The sequence below is a fragment of the Canis lupus genome, chromosome 6, assembly GCF_011100685.1.
Source record: "Canis lupus familiaris isolate Mischka breed German Shepherd chromosome 6, alternate assembly UU_Cfam_GSD_1.0, whole genome shotgun sequence".
Classification (NCBI taxonomy): Eukaryota; Metazoa; Chordata; class Mammalia; order Carnivora; family Canidae; genus Canis; species Canis lupus.
In genome coordinates, this window is record NC_049227.1 from 58,969,935 (window position 1) to 58,987,055 (window position 17,121).

Here is a 17,121-nt window from a genome sequence, read left to right on the forward strand (position 1 = left end):
TATTAGCCTCTGCCGCCCTGCTTAGGATCTGAAAATATCGTTCATTTTCATCTTGCTTCAGCTACCGCCGCCGCGTCCTGCCCACTCAGTCACCTCGGCTTCCCACAACCAAGTGCAGAAACAGGCCCGAGCTACAAGAGCTGAATTAACAAGAACAAGCTGGCAGGTGAGCTATGTGACAAAAAAGAAGGAGGAGAAGGAAGGGAAACAAAAAAAAAAGAGAAAGAAACCTAAGAGATTTGACAATATATTCTAATCACTACCCGTCTGTGGAAATCTTGAACAGATTTAAATGGCTTTTCTCTGAGACACCAAAAAGTTACTGCAATCGTGGACCAAACTCGAAGCTGTAAAAGCAAAGGGGTTCGGATGTAATAATAGCGTGCAGCCAATAAACAACTGTAGGCTGCTAAAAAAAAAAAAAAAAAATAGAAGGAGACGGCAATCTATTGACAGGCTGGCTCAGGAGTTCTGATAACTGCTCATCATAGCGCAGAATTTGGCCTTTGACATTTTAAGTAGCTGGAAGGGATGGTCCCTCCTGACCTCACTCTGTATTATACAAACAAATGCATCACCATGTAAAAGTTTGGCTGATACATGATAGACCTGTAGGTCAAAGACCAGAATTTATAAGTCCCCCGAATGGTTTCCATCTCTGCTTATGAGTATCCAGGTCACAGTCGGGCAGAGCAGTGAGGCGTTTCATCAACCCACTATTAATTGTTAAATATCTGCCGATGCTTGGAGCTGTGCTCACTTAAAAATGATGCAGTTGACTTTCTGTCGAGATGGTTTTCAGTCTTGCTCCTCAAACCGTTATCAGCGCTCTGGTTATACGGTGGATTGTGGCCGTCGCTTCTGACGGTAATACAGGGGATGATTTGTTATGTTTTAAAGACACTAGATTAGAGGGCTATTAAGGAGAGACTGTGTGCAAAGCAGTGCTCATCTTCCTACATTTTTCCCTCTGTCTCCTCAATTCATCTTCTTCCTCAGCCTCTGGTGGAAGAGGTAGATTTTATAGAAGTCTGTTTCCAGGAGAGTAATCAGGGCCCCAACAGCTCCGGGTATAGAGATCAATCGGGGATAAACCTCCATGGGAGGGGTGATAAAAACCCCAAGACCCTAGCCAGAAGTCTTTATTCCTTATTTGTCAACCCATCACCTGTGCCAGGTGCTGTGTGGACAAGCAGAGCAAGAGGGAAAAGGAGATATGATTCAATCTACTGAGCAAGAGAGGGCTAACAACTCTTAAGTAGTTAGTCCCCTTAATCAAGAGGATCCCATCCTTAACCTTCTGATCCCAAATAAGATGCCCAGCAGTGCACTGACCATACTGTCAGAATTACCAGCAAGAGATTGCTCCTCACAACTGAAAATGAGAGCAAAAATTCCAACTCAAAACAGCAAATGAGAAGAGGTGAGAGGGAAATGACATCGTTTCTTCCAGTAAAGGACAGAATCTTAACAAAAGCACGTAAAGAGGAAGATAAAAGAAATAAGTATTGCTTATTTTGCTCCACTCTCTCTGTCTCTTCAAAGCAGGGGACAGGAGACTTCTGTACCAAGATGGTGGCACAAAGTTATGCCTGCGGTACCTACCCAGCCCTCACCTGCTGATCAAAATACTCCTTCACCTTCTGATCAAAATACTCAAGGAGAATCACAAAAGGACAAAAATTGGTAACAGCCTGAGAAGCTGTGGAAATGCTTTCCTAAGATGACTAAGGAAATGACTAATGCTTTTCCTAAGATGACCTAAGATGACTATGGCCTATGATTACCGGTCAAGGGGAAGGTTCCACCAACTGCAAATATAAAAGAGGATACGTTGAAAATCACATCCTTACAATATACCCATGCCATCCGCTGAACCCAAACAATGTGGAGAAAAATGATAGAAAAATATTGATCAGGGATGCCTGGGTGGCTCAGCGGTTTAGCACCGCCTTCAGCTCAGGGCGTGATCCTGGAGACCCGGGATCGAGTCCCGCATTGGGCTCCCTGCATGGAGCCTGCTTCTCCCTCCGCCTGTGTCTCTACCTCTCTCTCTCTCTCTGTGTCTCTCATGAATAAATAAATAAATAAATCTTTTTTAAAAGAAGAAAAATATTGATCACAGTGTCAGCACACCCACCTCCAAGATGCAAGGTGTGCTAATCAAAGGTACAGGTGGCCACTCCTCGGTTGCACTGGAACTGCCTTTCAAGCTGCCAGCATATGCTGCCCCAGCAGCTCCTGTCTTTGCAGGACCAAGCAGAAGGCAGCCATGCAGGGCTCGGGGGTAAGCGGCAGTACCTTGCATCTTGGCATATAGCATTTCCTGTGGAAAATGCATCATAGGCAAGGGAAAGTTCAGGAACAATTGTGCAGCAGGTCATGCAGGAGGGCATGGCCTCTGGAATCTACCTCATCACAGGAATCCTGCAGCCCCCTCTCCTCGCTTTCCAGCATAATCAGAGACTGCACACAGAGATAAATGGAGAGAGATTTTCAGGAATCTGAATAATACATATATATAGAAGTCTGTTTCCAAGAGAGTAATCATGGCCCCAACTGCTCCAGGTATAGAGGACAATCGGGGATAAACCTCCATGGGAGTGGGGGAGGAACAAGACCCTAGCCAGGAAAGTTAGGAAGGCACTAGGAACGAGCACTCATACCCAAGTCTCTTGGAAAACCCATCACAGGCTCAGAGGCCACAAACCCCAAAATTACAAAAGAACTCAGGTTGAAGGAAGAGATATCCAGTTGTTGGGACTTCCAGGAAGAAAGTTCCCCAACATTCCTGGAATGAACAGCCAAGGCCAGGAACACGGGAGCAACACAGAGAAAGCTTCAGCTTTCCACTCATTAATTTTTGTGTGGAAGCCACCATCCTACCCTACGCAGGCATTCAGGCTGCTGCCTTAGGTTTGCCTGGCCTTTGCAAGCATCAGGCAATCAACACGAGGGCGACCTGGCCTCAGGGACCTTTCAGAGCAAGTTACAAAGGACTTCTTGGGTCAATCCCAGTCAGCTTTTTGTCCACATGACCTAATTCTGAATTTATAGCTCTGACTAGAGACATAGCTCAAGCATATGACGAGGGCAGAAAGGAAAATTATGTTCACCGCATATTGTTTCAGAAAGCAGGGAAGCACAAGATCTTTTAGAAAGATTTCCATCAAAAAAAAAAAAAAAAAAAAAAAAAAAACGCCTAAAAAAGTTAGTGCCTAAGCAGGGGTTACAAACCCAAATGCCTTTGGGGCCCAGGCATATGACATAGCTGTAGGAATCAGGAAGGCTTCCCATCAGAGGGAGTGGTGTGAGCCAGCGAAAGTTTTCCAGGTGCATCTACAGCCCAGTTTGGCCCTTTGTCCTACCAGTTTCTGTCTCATGGTTTAAAGAGTTAACCTGGACTGTCTCTAAATGCAGGTATTTGAAATAACACATTCCCAGAAGGCTCTGCAATGCTAAAGTTTGGCCAAACTCTAATTATAAAAGGTATTTTTACCCTTTCCCTTCTGAATGAGAGCAGTAGGGAATACCAGGGGCAACAGCGTGACCCAATGGACAGTAGGATTTCGGCAGGAAAAGGTGGTCTCAACTGGGGAGTGAGATGGAATCATGCAGTATCCAGGGCTCCATATGGCCCCTCAGTAAGGGGTGCCATTAGAGTACATCAAATGCATTACCTTCTCTCAAAGAGCTGGCTGGGGGCCTTCTCATTCCATCTGACCACCTGTCCCCCTTTCCTTCTCTGTCACAAAGACTCCTTCCTCTCTTTATACTGCATCAGGACTGGCAAGCTCAGCTCTTACCAGTCACAGCAGTGGGGTGAGGGTGGCGGGGGGCGGGTAGTGGAGATATGAGGAGACTATCAGCTTGATCAAGGCCCTGGGACCCCTCTGCTCTCTCTTAGACTGGAGAGAAGTCAGCTATTCCCCTGGGAGAGAATCTGAGAGAGTCCCTCGTTCAGAATCCAAAAGTCAGTAAGGTGTGTTCATTCTTTAAAGAGCCATGAGGCTGCACAAAGATGGGAGAAGCCAGGCCCATAAATGTATGAGCAGGGTTTCTGGATTCCCCGGGCTCTTTGGAACTGTTTGCAATGTAAGGCAGGATGCCCCACACTTGGCTCACGTCCAGACAAATATTTTGCATCTGCTTGTGTACTTGTGTTTGGGAAACAGAAAAATCCTTTTATTAAAACAGGGTAACTCAGGACTAAGAAATGGAGTATGGACAGGAAAGACAAAAAAGAAAAAAACCAACAACAACCAACCCTCCTTCTAGCTCTGCCTAGAATCAGTGATAGTTTTTGGAACAGCTTTCGACAACACTATCCTGAATGTCCAAACTGAAGACCTCATGTTCTGTTTTGATATCATGACCCTTCCCTCATTTCCATTCATTATTTTTTCCCAGTGGAGCTCTCTGAGTAAACCTGTCACTCCTCAAGTCTGCCTTTCCCCCCCGCAACACAGCACAAAACCGGCCTCCATGCTTGCTGACAGGCAAGGCGGAGCTCTTCACCATATTTAACACTCGGGGCTGTTGGTTCCTGGTTGCAACTGAAGAATGGAACTACTTTATCTCTGAGAGAGCTCAGTACAGGGTGAAGACAAATTCTAACCAAAATTACCTTTATGCTTTTTAAAAATCTACTTCCTATTAAACGTGTTTAGCGCAGTTCCAGACCCATAGAGTAAGTCCTCAACAAATACTGCTGATTAATTAATTGACCAGCCTCTTCCCCCAGCCCATGTCCAAAAAGACTCCCTATCGTTCTCCTTAAAGGCTATGCTGCTGCCCACGAACACCCTGCCTCAGAAATCCCTGCTTTCAGGTGAAATCACACCGAGAAGAAGAAACATCTGCACAGCAAGGAGCCAGCAGAAGGCATGACTTGAACATGGCCAGAGGCACTTGAAAACCCAATTTCACTTTTATTCAGTAACTTCACTTCTTTAAAGATGAATCATTGATGTGGAAAGAGAACTTCAACGTACTCTGTATTCACCTACACCCCCTCTGGGTTAGGGTGCAAAGGGAGACGTCCCTAATTTGAGTTTCACATTCCATGATTTGCAGCTTCCACTGGTGGCTCTTTTTTGTCACTAATTAGGGGCTGTGTTCAGGGATACTTAGAGTTCACCCTTCTTTTTCCAGACTCTTGTGGTCACTTAAGAGTTGAGGTATTTGCCTGTATTGGATTGTGTCAATAAGGAAAATGGAAAAGCAACTATTCACAAGACATGGTTAGGGCTGACATCTTTGACGTTAGGTATTTATATTTTCTTTTCAGTTGGAGTGCCCGCTCTTGTCTCTGCCATCTCAAGTTACTGACATCTTAACCAACTTCCCAAACTCTTCTCAAGTGCAGTCTCCTCTACAGAGTCTTGATCCTGGCCACCAGAGGTCACTTCTTCCTGCAACTGTGATGTCAGGCCGCCTAGGATCTAATGCTGGCCCAGCACGTTCCTGACTGCGGGACCCTGGGCAGGTAATTTGAACTCTATGTGTCCAAATTCCTCATCTGGAAAATGGGGAGAATAATGCAAACTCCCTCATAGGGCTGTGAGAATCAAATAATCCAATTCAGGGATCCCTGGGTGGCGCAGCGGTTTGGCGCCTGCCTTTGGCCCAGGGCGCGATCCTGGAGACCCGGGATCGAATCCCACGTCGGGCTCCCGGTGCATGGAGCCTACTTCTCCCACTGCCTGTGTCTCTGCCTCTCTGTGTGTGTGTGTGTGTGTGACTATCATAAATAAATAAAAATTAAAAAACAAAACAAATAATCCAATTCATGAAAAATGCTTAGCACAGCATCCTAACTGAAGCTAAGTGCTGAGACTGGCCATCAGCTATGACTCTTAAAGAACTTTCATTTCTCTAAAAGACCTTGCCTCACTTCCTTATGTGTACAGTATCTTGCTCATCTATCTCTTCTCACTGTCCTTACAGGTTGATAGCGAGCTCTCAGCTCCCCCAGCCAGTAAGGTTTTAGAAGAGCTCAGGGCAAGTTGAAGCTCCATCTTAGAGTTAGGTGCTTGGAAGCAGAAACAAAGTCCTCCTCTCAGTGGCTGGTTCATATACATGTACAATATATATTGAAATTAAGCAGGCAAGGTTTACACAATGCCTAGCACATGCTAAGCCCTGAGGATCTACTTGTTGACTGTTTGTTGACATAATATTATATATACCAAGAGGAAGAACCCCAGTATCTCAGGATCGGTATGTAAAGTACATACCTTTGAAAGCATCCACGTACAACCGAGACACAAGACATAACACAAAGTCAAATTTTGCCTTCCAGTAACCTGACAAGGTTGAAAGACTCTGACAGCACACAAAAACTTTTCCCAACATGCAGAGCTGTCATCGGCGCTTCCCCACCTTCCCAGGCTCCTACACATGCTGCAGCGGATGCCAGAAGCATCAGCGACCAGAACAAGGACAGTGCCCTGCCCGTAGTTAATAGTCACTGTATTTATTCTCACTCTGATCTCCTGTCAACTCATTCCTTTCAGATCTGTGCCTATATTGTGAGATAAGATTGCAAGTCTTCATCATTTGGCTCGCAATATCTGTTTTCCAAATGTGCTCTTGTGAATGCAAGATAAATCTAATAGTTGTCTTTCTGTAACGTCCCTAGGCATTCTCTGCCATCAGCATAAATCTTTCCTCCATCTCTTTGTGCTTTATTAGGGGTTTCCCCCCAAGAACTCTTGCTGCCATCTCTCCTTCCTGAGGCTCCCTCTCTAGCACTTGGTTGTTTTAAGTTGCTCTGGTCCTTCTCTAAAGAGACAAATCTGGGCTCCCCTGGGTGAACATCTAGAAAATTCTGTGGAATGTGATTCATACCTGCCAGGTCCTGGTGGGCAGCAGCAGATCCACTCAGGTGACATTCTGAAGAAATGAAAGGAAAGACTATTTACAGGGTGGGGTCACGGGAGAAATACTGGGAAACCATCATCACCAAGTTGCTGGAGCTTGAAGATAGCTGGAGCCATAGATGTGGGGCCAGCCCTCAGAGCCACCATCTGGGAAGACATGGCTCTACCAGGGAGGAAGGGGGAAGGTGTGTCGCAGCCAAGGGGTCAGCTGCCTGGAGCCCACTGCAGAGAAGAAGAGGACAGAGAATGAATCGCACAGGTGAGATGAGGAAGGAAAGCAGCATAACCTTACCTATGATTGTGATTCTCTTAGAACGCTCCAAAGATTTGTGGACACCACTCTCTTCTACTTTCAGAAATACATTAAGAAAGAAAATTTTCTGGGACGCCTGGGTGGCTCAGGGGTTGAGCATCTGTCTTCCTCTCAGGGCAAGATCCCGGAGTCCTGGATCAATCCCGCATCGGGTTCCCTACAAGGAAATCCCGCATCGGGTTCCCTACAAGGAGCCCGCTTTTCCCTCTACCTCTGTCTCTGCCTTTCTCTCTCTCTCTCTCTCTCTCTCTCTCATGAATAAATAAAATCTTTTAAGAAACGCAAAAAAAAATTCTCTTTCTCAATTAAAAATATCGGAAATAAAGACAGCAATCCATGGAGGCATCCCCAGATTATACTTCTTCTCTAAGTGGGAAATTTTATGTATTTCAATTCTAGATGTAGTGCAGTGGTCTCAAACTGGATGCTCATGAGCATCATCTTCAGAACTGGCATCTAGTACAGAATCCTGGGACCTGCCCCAGAGGTTCTTGATTGAGAGACATTAATTTAAAATTATGGATGTATGAGTAGGGAAGGTCTAGATAGATTTTTATCCAGGCTACTTTGATCTATCAATAAACTCTAACATGTTATGTTTTTAAAGATCTCCCATGCTAGTCTCAAGACAATTTACTATTTAGAAGTACATATCCAAGGGAAATAGAAATTAACTTTCACATACTGTCATGCTCTTAAAAAGAAATGAATTTAATTCAAAAACAAGGCTTTTCACACATGCAGAATTAAAATTAGTTTGTGATTTAAGGATGGGTCATGGCATTTCTGAAAAGCACAATGAACAAACTAAATATTGCCTATATTGTTTTCCAAACCCAGCTCAGATCCTTTCAGAGAACAGCCAGCATATTTTATGTGAAAAGGCACAGAATTTTTATTCTTCAGTATCTCTAATAGGTAATTTTGCCATCCACTGAATTAATCAAGTATTCTGCTCCTACCTCCTGTTTTATTTTTTGTTTGCTTACTTATTGGCTCATTTACTTTAGCACATTTCATCTTCTGGATTTTCAAAAACACTCATTTGTTTATATATGTGTTGGGAACATTTTGAGGTCAGAGATTGTGTTTGTTCATTTTTATATCATCACTCACAGTGCTAGTCCATTGTAGATGCTCCCTGTATGTCTGCTCAATTAATACATTACTTTAAAAACAAATGTATTTCTTTGTGGACAAAATGTACCTGCTACTAATGATGTTTTCCCTGACCTATACCTTTCCCCATCATGCTAACCTATGGGGCCATTCTCAACTCTTGCACTCCAGACACAAAGTAGAAAATCTAGATCTCAAATCCAAATATATCATGCTCAGTTTGAATGCGAAAGGCACCCAGTGGGTTTCACATCCAGAACCGCAGAAAATATTCATTTTCAGATGAATGTTTGCATCCATCTGGTGGACTTTCTTGATTTGAGCATGATCTCTTGACTTTCTGTTATGACTGAACCTCTTTACGGTTCTGTCCTGATGAATAACAGGTATCTCTCATTTATTTTTACCCTAAGTCATTTTAAATGAAAGTTTAAAGTCACCTATACAATGAAAGGTATCATTTAAAAATAAATAACGACAGATCATACTAGGTAGCCAGGAACTTCAGTAAAAGATGTGTCTGGAAATATCACCCTTGAAAATCATGCACATAATGAAAAAGGGCCGGAACTGATGAATTTTAATGCAACCAGGCAAAGACCCAAGGCCTGTCACACCAGCTGGTCATTCTTGCTTTAGCCATTAAAAGTGGCCTTTTTTGTGGCTAACAACAGAAATGTCGGTCAATCAGGCACAGCTGTAGGTCTGGGCTTGGCGCCCACTCCTGGCTTTGCCCCCTCCCTCTCCTTCCCCCAGGCTAGGCCGGAATGAAAGGGTTGGGACTGGCAGTAGGCACAGTGAAAGGGAAAACCCGAGATGCTGAAATCCAGATGAAAGATTGATTGCTGCAGCATCTCGGGCCTTAGCCCATTAGGTAAAGTTTAACCCCTGCAAAGCAGGTCACTTGGCAAAAATGGATGGAAAATACAAACTTCAGGTTGAAAGACGGGGAGGAGGCAAGGGGAAGTGCTCCGCTGCATATGGTGTTCCATTAATAGGTATCACACTCCATAATGGGAACATTTTTATACAAATGTGTTCTTTGGAATCCAGCCAAGAGCAGGGCACCCTAGTGAAATCACAATGCACAGCTAATGAGCTATTTTTGGTGAATTTGGCACTAGAGACTAATAGAACCAATTTGTCCCCAAAATGTTAAATCATTTAGCGCTTCTTTGGAGGTGCTAAGTGCATCTAGAACTTTTCGGGGCTGTCAATAAGAATTAGAGACCACTCAAAAGCCTTCAGTCTTGGCTTGCAATCCTTTATCCTTGGATTAGAGGGCTGCCGGGCACCTGAGGAGACTCTGAGCACAGCCTGCTAGCTGCGGGAAGCAAGTGGTCGGGCTGAGCCGCAAATGCGCTCCCCTGACTAATGAGAGACTAAAGAGATAGTGAGCCTTCTTTACCAGGCGTGCTGTCAACCCACAGCTCCGCTGTAATCAGGCGGATGGGATCATCTCCTCCCCACGCTCCGCTGCCCACTAATTCTCTGTCGTGTCCCTGCCATTCCCCCAAGCTCATAATCTGAGGACCCGGCCTCCGCCCTCCCTTTACCATTTCCCCTCGCACCTTCCTCCATTCCCTCCACACCAGCCCTCAGCCCTTCACCCCTGGATTTCTGAAATTGTCTGCCTGAGCTCCCTTCCACCAGCCTCCCTGACTTCCAACCACGCTGCATATTGATGGAAGATGAATCTTCATTAACTAACGCTCTCAGAAAGTTACTCGCCCATTTGGAAACTTTCAATGGCTCCCCAGTACCCACCACATCAAATCTGAACTCAGCCATCGGACTGCCACAGCCTTTTATAAGATGACCCCATTCAACCAAGATGGTCTTATTTTCCATGAGCTGTCTTACCCTGCTTGGCTCAGGAGAATCATTAGCCATCGTTGAATAAATAAATCCCTGCTACTGCTTACCCTGGAGCCCACTACAAAGAGTGAGCAAGTTACACAGTGCTGCCAATGTGAGAAACAGTAAAATCCAAAAGAAAAGCCTGCAATTTAAAGCATCTGCCCTTGTGAATTACATTTTAGAGGTTAAAAAATGCTATTTGTTTTCTTGGTCTATGACCAACTCACCCTATTCGCACAAAAAAAAGCCCCTTCCCCCATGAATCCAAATTTGGGCAAATCTATCAAACTTTTTTTTACACCACAGTAACAAATAAAAGCAATTTTATTGAGATGGCCGCTGGCCCAACATGCCTTCCATCCTCATCAGACTGGCTGCATTCCATGAACACCTGCATTCGTGCTGCCTCTCTTCACAGCTGCTTTGCTCTTCTTGGCATGTTCCTCCTCTCCATGCGAGGCTTGCAAGTCCCATTCTGTAAGACTCAGGCCTGGCTCCACCTCTGCTAATTTGGCTGCCATAAATATCCTGGTCCTCTAGGATTTTTATCCCTGAAAACAGTATGTACAATACCACTTACTACTAATGGTCAACATTCTCTCTAGTATTGATGGGTCATCACTTCACGGGAGTCATTCTTGCTTCCTCAAGAAGAGTCATAATTTAAACTCAAGTTTTTACATAATGCTATGGTCATAGTAGGTGCCCAAAAAATGGCTTTTGATTGGTCGACCTGTTAATACTTCAAATCTATCCTATAGTTCCGAAAATAGTGGTGGGCATATAACAGGGGCTCAAAAACTCTGGTTAAACAATAATTAGATACTTGCATGGAGCATTTTTTAATTCCAGATATCAGGTTACGGCGCTCTCAGATAATGTAACAGCATGGCCACCATCCTAGGGAAGACTAACCATCTTCCAAAAATGTGTGTGCTTCCTTCCATTATATAGAGTTATCATTGAGAAGCAACTGCCCATTCAGGCACATTTCCCAGCCTCTTTGTATCTAAACAAAGCCATATAACTAGTGTTCACCAATGGAACATAAGCCAAAGTCATTTCTGGGCCAGAGTAGCCAAGAAGTGGATATGCATTCTCCACCCTCTCTCCTCCCAGGTACCACCACCTGGATGCAGGATGGTGGAGCCAGATGTTGGAAAGAACCAGGTCCCTCAATCACCAAATACATGGAGGAAACCTCCTGCCAACTGCATTGGCTGTTAATTCAGGAGAAATAAACTCTTACTGTGTTTAGCTACTGCAAAACCAGAGTTTGTTATAGCTAACTAATCCACTTACCTACCTCTGAATGAGTGAAAATGCCACTGAGGGGGAGAATGGTTCAAGATGAGAAGCAATTAACCTCTCCTGCATTAATACATGATGAGTTATCAGGCTGAACACTAATTGGCTTCCAGAGTGCGCCTCCATATATTTAATGAGGAATTCAGACAAGTTCCACCAGTCCTAACAAAACTATTTTATTGTATGTCCCAATGCGCTCAAACCCATGGTTATGACTATTATCTGAAGCTGTCTAGACCTCCTATCTCCAGCCCAAATCACTTTCTTGAACTAAAGAACCCTGTATATAAATAACTGCTGCTAGGTGTCTCCAGATGGGTGTTCCACAGGCCCCTTCAACTTGGGATCTCTAACACTGATCTCATCACCCTCTCACACTCACTCCACCATGTTAATCCTCCAGCTGAACTTCCTACTGAAGTTACTGGCACCACCACCTATCCAAATGCTCCCTATTCTTCCCCTTCTCGATCGCTCTCATATCCCACCTTGTTGTCTCCTCTCACACCACTGCTGGCTTAAGGCTCTAATTAGCTCTTACCTGAACTATCCATAGCTTCCTAACTATTCCTTAACCCAGTGGTACCTTCCTTTTGCAGGGTGTTAAAATCACCTGGGGGCCTTGTAAAAAAAAAAAAATGTGACTTATGAGATCCAGTCCACAGTGTCTGATTAGTGGGTCTAGGTGAAGCCCGGCAAGGTGATTCTGGAATGGGTGATCCATAGGATATGTTGTTATACCCCTTTTTCAGACTAGTATCTACACTGCCCCCAAAGTTTTTCTTTTCTACTACACAAATCTGATTTTGCGCACAGACACAAATTCCTCAAAGGCTAAATGGTAAAGCCCTTGTGAGTTGATTTCTATCTACTCACCAGCCTTATTGCCCTCTGTTCTCCATCTGACCATTGATTCTCTAATAATTTTGTTCATCCACCTCCCTCTACGTGTATGTTCTCTTACCTCTGCCTGATAATCCTACCCAACATACTACCCGGACAACTCCTGCTCCTCTCTCAAGTCAGTAACTTCTCTGGACAATGGGCTTGACTCCCAGAAACAAAATGGATCTTTCTGCTCCTTGTACATAGTCTACCTACCTCTGCCATGGTAATAATGTGCCAGGATCATTGTGTGTGCATCCATCTTCCCACTAGACTATAAACTTCTTCAGGGCAGGGACCAAATATTTTTATCTGTGTATTCACAATACTCGAATGTTTGCTCAATGAAATAACAAATGATCATAGGCCTAAATGTAAAAGCCAAACTATACTACAAAACCTTTAGAACACATAGGAGAAAATCTTCATGACCTTGGATCAGGCAGGGTCTTCAGATATAACAACAAAAGTATGATCCATAAAATAAATTGTTGGTAAATTGGCCTTCATCAAAATTAAAAGCTTTAGGGTTCAAAAATAGTATTATGAAAATGAAAAGACAAGTTACAGATCAGGAGAAAATATTTGCAAATTATATTTCTGATAGAACCCATATCCAGAATATATAAAGATCTCTCATATAATCAATAATAGGCAAATAACCCAACTTAAAAATAGGCAAAAGAATTGAACAGACATTTCACTAAAGAAGATACATGAATGACCAATAAACATGCGAAAAGATGTTGAACATCATTAGCCATTGGGGAAATGAAAATTAGAACTTCCATGAAATATCCCATCACTCTCACTAGAAAAACTATAATAAAAAAAAAAGACACAGTTAAAAGTGTTTGCACAGACATAAACTAGAATCCTCATAACATTGCTGGTGAGAATACAAAATAATGCAGCTACTTTGGAAAACAGTTTGGTAGTCTCCTAAAAGTTAAAAATATATCTACCATATGATCCAACAATTCTACATGTCTACCCAAGGAAAGACGCTGGCCATCTACACAAGAGAAATGAAAATATCCACACACAGACCTGTATGTGAATGTTCACGGCAGTATTACTCATTGTAGCTAGAAAGTGGAAACCACTCCATTGTCCTTGAACTGGTGAACAGATAAACAGAGTCAGATTGTGGTGATGATGGTTGCACAAGTCTATAAATTTACAAAACATCACTGAATTCACCTAAAACAGGTGAATTATATGATATGCAAATTATACCTCAATAAAGCTATTTTTAAGCAAAGAATAAATGATAGTTTTGTATTTGTACAGATGTGATGAATACTACTACAATGACAACATACATTTATGTACCTGCCATGTGCCAGCAGTGATCCAAGCACTTTATATGCTATGTTTACCCTGAATCGTCACGACAAATTGTGCTGCTATTGGTAGGTACTACGTGATCAGCTATTATTAATTACATTAGTACTTGTTTTATACTATTATCAGCTATTATTAACAACTATTGGGAGGTGCTAATATCATCCCTTCCTTATAGATAAGAAAATTGAGATACAGGGAAGTTAAATAACTTGTTCAGTGTCACATGTCTAAAAAATGCCGGGTCTGCAAAATATGGGGAGGCAATTAAACTGTCAAATCACTGCAATCGCTATGTCAGAAAGATGCTCCCTTCTATTCAAATAGAATATTATGGAAAATAAACAATATTTGGATTGTTAATTCTTTTTCCCTCAATTACAAATTAAGAATAAAAAATTTAGCCTGAAATTATATAAAAGTCCCCTAAGTAGCATTCAATTCTTCTTTCCAGTCATTTTCATTGGGTAAAACTGACATTTCTGTTAAAATATTATTACTATGGAAGGCAGGATTTTACATAAACACCATTATACGCTATCCAAAGCAAACTTCAGAGGCACCTGGCTGGCTCAGTCAGTAGAGTATACGACTCTTGATCCCAGGACTGTGAGTTCAAGTCCCATGTTGGGTGTAGAGATTACTTAAAAATAAAATCTTAAAAAAAAAAAAAAAGGAAACTTTGTTCATCTTCAGTCTACTGAAGTTTGTATATCCATATTCTAAATGCAGAAGGGAGTAAAAGCTTCCAAAGCCTCAGAGTCAGCCTAAACCAAGCTCCCACTTCCCTTCCACAAAGACCATCCTCACGTCTGTGAAGTGTACCCCCATATCTGCAACCATCACTCCAAAGAGCCTCCACACAGTTTCTCATTTGCAGCCCTCCACCTTACCAGGGGCTGTGCACTGTCCAGAAAATGTCCATGAAAGCCCTAGTTTATGTTCCTTATGTGTAATACAAATTGTATGTAAATAAAGAAATCTATTGGTGAAGTCTAGGTCCAACTGCGATAAGTAACATTCTGAAAATTAACAGGAAAAAAAAAGATTAAATCCATAGGACACTACATGATTTTATTTGGCTCCCCTCAACCTCGGGTTCCGGTCATGCTGGATTGCACGTTATCCAACCACAGTGTTAGTCAACCTAGGTGCAGTCACCTGAGTGACATATATGTAAGTAAGGAGATATTCCTCACCCTAAAAGAAGGGAGACAGACTTTTAATTCTGCTACAGGCCACCTGACCCAAATCTACAGTTGATCGAAAGGTTTAAATTCTGACATTAATGAAGATAACTCAACTTGTGCAAGCCAAAAGTAAGCTTACTTTCCCGCTTCCACCCTCTTCTTCCCCTCACCCTGTCCTCCAGATTATAAGCGTTAGCCCTTTCCCGCTGATGCTGAATTGATCGTTTCATTTCTTCATTACAAATCTTAAGACAACTGCTGCAAACAAAAAATGGAATTTGACTTGCTGATGTTTAATTATTGATGTGGCCTTTTGAAAACATATTTGGTTCTCTGAAACGGTTCCTCAGAACTGTGCTCCATCTCTCATTGGCTCCTATTTTGTTTGTTCTTGGCCTCTGCGCTCCTTTTCGATTTTCCGCAGGTTCGCAAGTGCTGCCTCGCCTGCTTTTGAAATGTGTCTTTAGGCGTGCCTTTGTTTGACAAGCAATGCCAAGGCTGAGCTGACAATCTGTTTGAAAATCTTTTTCCAGGTATACAAGATCAGTGAGCCTGTTCAATGTATACTGTGATTAGAATTTTTCTTCAGATATTTATATCAACATTTCAGGTTTCGGGAGAAATGTTTTCTGAGCCTACCTGTCAAAGAGAAACTTATAAAAGGTAAGGGATGTATATATCTATCATGTATATATTCAAATGCGGAAATGTGTCTGTGGTTGTGGTGGCACCGACATCCTCCCCACCACGTCTCAAAAGAGAGCAAGCAGCCTCCAAATGTGCAAGGTCACCGTTCCTCCCACAGGCTGGGCCGGCCACCTCCTGGCGAGCCCTGGCCTGTGGCTATGGGATTTCAGGGTTTCACCTAGAAAGACTTAGGAGGTTTTCATCACATGAGTTCATTTCCTCTATACTTACCTTTTGAGGACAGGAGGAATGGGAGCATGAGAAAATATAGCTACAGGGAAAGTTTGTCTCTATGAACCTGTGTATTAGGACAACCTGTCTGCTTTCTTCATCTGAGAGCTTCTGCATTCAATTCAGCTCAGCAAATAATCATTTTATCCCCATTCGTGTAAAAGTGGAACATATTTTACCTAAGACTTTACAAAACTGAAACATGTTATTTCAAAATAAGAACTTACTTGAAGGGGCCCCTGGGGTGGCACACTCAGTTGAGCATGGGACTCGTGGTTTTGGCTTAGGTCCTGATCTCAGGGTGGTGGGATCGAGCCCCACATTGGGCACTGCGCTCAGTGTGGAATCTGCCTGAGACTCTCTCTCTCTCTGCCCCTCCCCGACTCTTCTTGCTCTAAATGAATGAATGAATGAATGAATGAATCTTTCAAAAAGAAACTTACTTTAAAAGGCTACTTCTCTTTGGAAAACAAGCATGTTACAAGGAAGGGGTGCCACTTTGACCACTGGTTAGTTATCTAGACTCCAACAGTCAGGCTTATACTAATTTGCTATAAAACACCACAAAGGGCAGTATAATAAAAAAAATTAGAGTGGAGAGCCATATCAGCTTAAGAGATAAAATAATTCTTAAGTATTCTGGTATGCAGAAATACTCATGCAAAAAAATTAATTTCAGATTTGGCTAACTGAGGGGTTCAATTTATTGATTAAAGTAGGCCTGCCTGAAAAGTCTTTCTTAAGCTCTCCAGTTGGCAGGGACATACAATAGAGCACTCTGCAGTTCCTTACCCACGCTCCACAATTCAATTACCCCAGTTGTAAAAAATCGATTTTACTGGACTATATTTGTCTCTATTATATTTTATAAGTCAACCATTTCATTGACAAATATTCATTGATCACTTAGGCTGCAGAAGGCCCAGTTCGGTACCAGAGATATAACTGCAAACAACACAGTCCCTACACTCAAGGAGTTCCTGTCCAGTGAAGGTGGGAAGACAATCAGATTGAATGCCAACAAGGTCAAAAACAAAAGAACTTAAAGATCCCAACATGTAAATAATAACATCAGCCATTTTAAATTCTCTGCAGAATAAGATGGGAGAATAAACAGATAGTTAAATAAAGTTTGAGATCTTATGTAGCTTTCTTTTAAAAAAAAAAAAAAAACCATCATCCTAGACAATAATGCTTTAATTTTGTATAATCCATCATTTTTCCCAGAGCAACATTGACATAACTGTGTTCCCTTCTCGATAGTCTTCGATCAAGAAAAACAAGTTCATAAACCACC

The 17,121-nt window shown here is 42.6% G+C and overlaps 1 long non-coding RNA gene across 1 annotated transcript; it reads left to right on the plus strand.

The window, feature by feature from the left end:
- The first annotated feature begins 5,311 nt into the window (after positions 1-5,311).
- Positions 5,312-16,852, plus strand: LOC106558967. Its single transcript, XR_005360427.1, has 4 exons — positions 5,312-5,488; positions 13,663-13,784; positions 15,517-15,569; positions 16,735-16,852. It is a non-coding gene; the product is annotated as an uncharacterized LOC106558967 (long non-coding RNA).
- The last annotated feature ends 269 nt before the right edge of the window (positions 16,853-17,121 follow it).